This window comes from Tachysurus vachellii, chromosome 1 (genome assembly GCF_030014155.1).
Source record: "Tachysurus vachellii isolate PV-2020 chromosome 1, HZAU_Pvac_v1, whole genome shotgun sequence".
Classification (NCBI taxonomy): domain Eukaryota; kingdom Metazoa; phylum Chordata; class Actinopteri; order Siluriformes; family Bagridae; genus Tachysurus; species Tachysurus vachellii.
In genome coordinates this window covers 8186455-8193220 of record NC_083460.1, presented here as the reverse complement: position 1 = coordinate 8193220, position 6766 = coordinate 8186455, and the positions used below count along the sequence as shown (strand labels likewise).

Sequence of the window (6766 nt, the reverse complement as noted above, 5' to 3'; positions counted from 1 at the left end):
TTCAATTTCCTGGGCTCAGAACCGGTTGTGATGCGAAGCTTAGATGACACCATACGAACTGAATTCCTGACATCATGGCTTAATGGTATGAATGTAAATTTTATCACACTAAATAAGGGACCGAGATGAGTCTTCTGGTTTCATATTTATTTTAAAACTCAATATTACATCTCATAACAATTCTTTGAGATTGTGATTGAGTAGTTGAGAGTCACTGATTAGTTTTGTTATTTCAGAGCCCAATTTCATTGGCATGAAGCATGTGGCTGAGGGAGATGACAACCCAGAGGGGGATGATGACAAGATTTACCTTTTCTTTAATGAAAGAGCTGTGGAGTACGATACCTACAGACCGTTGGAGGTGTCAAGGGTGGCCCGCGTTTGTAAGGTACTCTTCCTTATAAAATGATGTTGCTGATATTACAGTACACCATTCTTCAGGGCCTAAATAATGGTTGTGTGGTCCTCACCACTTCTTTGTTCAAACAAAGAACCTCAGGTGATGACAAAATACCTGGGTGTGGAAATATAAGCACACGCTTCCTACTTCTGCATCAGTACTTAACAAACCAGATGTTACTAAAGAAATGCAAAAGATTAGCTAATCATCAAGATGTGAAAAGATTATAAATCAAATATTATAAGAGTAATCACCCTGCATTTGATGCTTTTATACATCAATAGAAAACATTTTTCCTTTTTGCATTTTTTTGTTTGTTTTTTTCTTAAGTAATAAAGGATTAAAATGAGAGATATTATCTGCTTATGGAACAATAGTTTTACAAAACTATTTGGTAATTTTATAATGTTAATTAGTAAATAAATATAACTATTGTCACTTGCTGTCATTTTCTGCAGCATTGTTCTCATACCCTCTGTTCTCTCCTTGCTAGGGGGATGTGGGAGGACAGCGGACATTGCAGAAGAAGTGGACGTCATTTCAAAAGACTCACCTGGACTGTCCTGTCCCTCAATCCTTTCTACCACTTCTCATACAGGATGTGTTCCTCTTCTGCCCAGACACCTGGAAAACCTGTATGTTCTACGGTGTCTTCACTCTTGAGGGGTGAGTAATGTTCAGTTCCAAAATGGCAGCAGAATATCTTTAAATAACTGCAGTGAAGAAGACAAGTTGTGATTTTGAATGTAATCAGGATTGTGGTTGAATACCAGACCAACAATACAGTCAAACCTTAAGCCAGAGGACTTAAACATTACCATTTGTGTTAGATCAGCCTGAGCTCAAGGGCATGCAAAGGTCAAAATGGTTATGTCAAATGGGAAACCTAACAGGCTTTAGGTTAACAACTCACTGTTATTTATGTTCAATCATCATTTGCCATTAACTTCAGAATTAAACAGTATGGTATTAGTTTGATTGGCATGGTGGTTTAGTGGTTAGCACGCTTGCCTTACACCTCAAATGTTTGGGATTTGATTCCCTCTGCTGCCTTGTGTAAAGGGAGCTTCCATGTTGCTTTGCTTTCGGGATATCGTCCAGGTACTTTGGTTTCCTCCTGCAGTCCAAAAACATTGTAGGCTGTTGGATAGTATCTCTAAATTTTGCCCCAAGGGATAGGCTCCAGGTTCTCCACAACCCTGTGTAGGGTAAGGTTTATAAACGAAGGATGTATATGCAACATGTTCCCATTATAATGTATTTTAAATCACACTATTTATTTATTTATTTATTTATTTATTTATTTATTTATTTATTTATTTATTTATTTATTTCTGATTCAGACATTACATATGATTTGTTTAATGTAATAAAGGATACATAATGTACCTGTACACCAAAGAGCACCATACAAACGCACATTTACACACTTATTAACACCTTCGGGCAATTAAGTGCAGCCCATCCAAGTGCTGCATGTTTATGGATGGAAACAGGAACATGGAGAGAACTTATGGAGAAAATCTCCACACAAATTCACAGGATCAACCTGGGGACCCTGGCAGTATGAGATGGCAATGCTGCACCACCTTGTGGTCTTTATATTGCATACACCTGTATGCATACACCTTATTATTTAGTACTACACACTCATATAAAAACCTCAGACAAATTCAGTTATGCATACAATTGCCCACGAAACTAATTTATTTTGTTTTTACTCTGATATGAAATGAATAAATTTTTGGAGGTTACATGCTGCAATAAGGTGTACTCAAATATTATCTAAGGGAGTCAAAACCTGTAAATCAATGTAAATCAAGGAAATGCTTAAAAATATGTTTCTCACTGTTTTTTCTTCCTATTTGCATATGTGTAAAGCTGTGACATCCAGTTAAAAACAAAAATTGTAGAAAATAGTCATAACTGTTGCAGATCCAAACATTAATTAGACATAGTTTTATTAACCACCGACTTTATGACACTTGTTTCATAGCTGTGATTTTACTGACAGGGAAATGCCGGAGTACTCAGCAGTGTGTGCGTACAGGATACAGGACATCAGGGATGTGTTCTCTAAAGGCAAATTCAAATCGCTATACAGAGATGATGACTTTGAAACATGGGAGACATACTACGGACCTGTGCCTGACCCTCGTCCTGGAGCTGTGAGTTCAACATTTACCAACATATTCTACAACAATCATTTTTATTTGTTAGCTACAGTGATGGAAAAATGACTTAATTAAGTCTGTATAATAGACAGAAATATTATCATTTACTGAGTAATAACGTACATAGTGATGTGCATGGTAACGTTTTAATTTGTATCTTTTGTCTCCAAAACCACCACCTATGCAGTAGTTAATTATTTGCTTTGTGTTGCTCTCTCTATGTGTGCATGTGTGTAGTGTATTAACAGTAAGACAAGGGAGAAAGGGATTTCAACGTCTTTGGACCTTCCTGATGAAACCCTTCAGTTCATCCGAGACAACCCACTGATGGATCAGACAGTGAAGCCTTCAGAGCAGCCCCTACTGGTGAAGAAATGAGCTGCGTTTACTCGTATAGTGGTGGCCAGCACTACTGCCCTGGATGGGAGCAGCCATCAGGTCATGTTTATTGGCACAGGTAGATAAATATTTAGTGTACAGTTTACATAATTTATTTAGACTTATCCATGTATGTGTTATAGTGTTCAACCAACTGTACAATCTTTGTAACAGCAAGCGGTTCAGTGCTGAAAGCAGTCAACTATGACGGAAAGATGGTGATAATAGAGGAGGTGCAGCTCTTTAAGCAGTCTGAGCCAGTAAAGATATTGCGGCTCTCCGTCACCCTGGTAAGCCTCAGAGCACATTTACTGTACATTTTTTCCTCCCTGAAGCTACACCAAAATATTATAGTTTTTTTTTGTATAATATTACACTAATTAATTGATTTATTAAGGGGACGAAATAGTTATCTATTTACTTAGGGAGAATGATAAAATGCATTTTCATTGAGTGAATTGTTTTTATTCTTTTGATAAATTTACAAAATATTATAGAAATATTTTTTTTCTACTTCTTTTAATACATTTTAGGGAACATGCAAATCTACGATATAAATTTTTTTTGCCCTCATCATTCACACGAGTAGATCTAAAATAAAATAATAGTTAATGACTTTCCCATCATGGCTATCCCAGTACTCATCTGATTAATTTTATTATTTCTACTTGTGATTCAGTTTTAGTTTGATTCAGTTATAGTTTGACCATCTTTTTAATAACTGCTGCACATATTGTTTCAGGGTCAGCTGTATGCAGGCTCAGAGGAAGCAACGGTGCAGATGCCACTTAGTACATGTGACCATTACGCTTCCTGTATGGACTGTGTGCTGGCCAGAGACCCGTACTGCGGCTGGGACCTCGGCGCTGAACGCTGCATTGCTATAAAAAACATTCATCCAGATACACACAGGTACTCAGCATATACTTCTCAGCTGCTGTAATATAGTGTTGTAAGGAAAAATCATGATGTGGTGTGCTGCAAAAAGACAATGGGTGTGACGTGACCTGAAGTTTACCTTTAAGTAATTATTAATTACTTTTAATTATTAACTTTGATTTTTTTATTAAATAACAACACATTAAAAGTTTATTCATCACAGTATTTTACAGTATTTTTTTTACTCTTTATTGACCTAAATTATCTGGAGCTAACAGTAGCGTATTAAAATGAACACATACTGTATATAAACCTGTTGTGCCTTCCAGCTACAGTAGATGTACTGTAAGTCTTTGTTATAGAAAATTTCACTTAATCACCTTCTGACCAATCAGAATCAAGACTCAAACATCACTGTGGTTTAAAATATTGAATTGACTGCTCTAGAGACTGTACTATAGACTGTGGACATGTGAGAATGTTAGATACATTACATTTTCAGTCATGTCCATCTATTTTTTTCTCCTGCAGTGAGATGGTTCAGAGTCTGAGAGATGGAAATGCTGCACGTTGTCCTGCAGTCGGTATGTGAACAGGTGGCTTTTTATGCCCACTGGTTCAGATAGTACAGTGTTTACTGATAAAAGTGTCTTGTATGGGTAAATATATGTGCAGAAATGGTTTAAGTCCATTGTGACTTGTCACTAAAAATAAATAAGACTCTCAAAGACTGTTGTTTTTGTGTTACAGAAAGTACTACGATCATTGAAACCTTCAATCTTGGTAACGAGGTCAGGTTGCTTTGCCAGCCAGGATCAAACCTGGCCCTTGTGCAATGGAGCGTAAACAATCACACAATTCAAAACTCCAACAAGTACAACATTCATCACAACAACCTGTTGATCCTCAATGCCTCGGACAGCGACGCCGGATTCTACACCTGCACCTCTGTAGAGTCCTCCAATGGTAACGACTATGTCATCCAAAATGCTACATACGAGCTGAGGCTGGGAAACTTCACTGAGCATAGTTTGGTCCAGCCTCAGGCAGAGGAAGATCAGAACACTCACTTGGCCCTCAAGATCCTGGTCATCATACTAACACTGATAATATTTGCTCTTGTGGTGTGGGACGTCTACAAAGGACATTTTGCCGTCCTGAGATGCTTGGAAAAATCGGAGGAAAGTCTACAGATTGTGTTTTACATGGAATAAGTAAAATTTACAAAATTTGTCTTTTGCAAGTTTTTGCACTCATATTTTTCTAATAAAATGTACACTTGTGATATTAAGTAAAATCTATAAATTTCTGAGGTTGAGTAAAATTAACAAAGCAAATAAGTACACATAACATACTGATCTGATGTAATTAATTGATATAATTAAGTAAAACCAAGCTGCACACTTGAAATGTATTTGTTCTCTGGATGTTCATAGACATTAATCTGTCTTGTTTACCCAACTTTCTTTAAACATTGTCACATTATGAGAAAATGTAGACCCTGAAACATTCAGAATGTTTGTTTCTATCATTTACATTTTACTGGTTTCATGTAATGGTTTTAATATTTTGAAATGCTGTGTTAGAGAGTATTTTAAAATAAGCAGTGTTTTAATGAAACTTGTTTTTTTTTTATTTTTTTTTTTAAGTTTAAACTATTTTTAAAAAAAGAGCACTTGGACATGGACTTGCTTAATTTACTTAGAAGACAGGATTTATTTGTAACAGCAGTCTGTTAATATCACTTTGTTGATTCTGTCCAGTCTCTGCATAGACATGCAAGTTTAGATGGCTTGATTAAGCAAAAGATTTATAATCATTTATAATCAAAAATGTCATTGCACTTTACTTTTTCTTGAGCTGTTTAAATTCTGATTCTTATTTTTAAGCATTGATCTTAAGCAGGTTTCTGTAAGTTTTTGTAATTTCTTACATTGAAGCTCTTAATAAATACTCTTGATTGCACATTTACTGTCACAGTACTGATCTGTCATATCGTAACAGTGACTCGTTTTATTTACCTTAAAATAATTAACAACACTTAATAAAACAAATAAAATTTTATTAATAGAGAAAACAGTTTTTAAATACCATACTACCATCAAGTCTTCTTGATTGCCATCTTTACAAGAGGGATGAGAAGTTAAGTTAAATGCATGATCTGAATTGGTATCCACTGCCATAGAAGTGTTGGAATGACAGTGAGCTGAGTAAATATCTTTTAAATCTGAATATTTGATTTGCTGACTCTTTAAATTGCTTATGTGGCAGAAATGTTATAGCTTAAAGGTATAGTTCAACCAAACGTGGACATTTGCTGTTTATTTATTTACATTATGTCCTCCAAGATGTAGGTGTTTCTTCAGTAGAACAGATTTTTTAGCTAAGACCACACTCCTATGTGGTCCATGAAATGCACACCATGTGGTTCGTCCAAAAAGCATTTAGTTGCCACATAAAAGTAATCCCCACAGCTTGGCATAAAACCTTTGCAAGTCATTTACAGGACACCCGGTGTAATGCAGAGAAAAGCACCAGGCATCAATGATACGTTCTGATTAGTGGCATCATGTTTTAGAAGGTTGTATTCAGAAGTGTTGCCAGGTGCTCTTAAAGTATAGCTGCTTCTGTTTTTTGTGGCAGGTCATAGATAAACGAGTAAAAAAAAGAAGCAAATGAATAAATATGGGAAATTATGCCTCGATACAATCATGTATCAGTGATTTCATAGGCTGATGAAAGTAAGAGCTCACTATGGAGTCTATCACCCAACACTAGCAGCGATTAACTTTTGTGATAAATCTATCTGCTTTTTGAACACTCCAGGAGGCAGAACCTGAGAACTTGCATTTTCTGAATCACTGGGGACTGCAGTTTTAGCTAAAAAAATTCTTCATTGTTCAAATGTAGAAAACAATGTTTTCCTGGTTTATAC

The 6766-nt window shown here is 35.9% G+C and overlaps 1 pseudogene; it reads left to right on the top strand.

Moving 5' to 3' along the window:
• The window catches only part of LOC132843220 (semaphorin-4E-like), a 7920-nt pseudogene extending 2875 nt beyond the window's left edge, over positions 1 to 5045 (top strand).
• The last annotated feature ends 1721 nt before the right edge of the window (positions 5046 to 6766 follow it).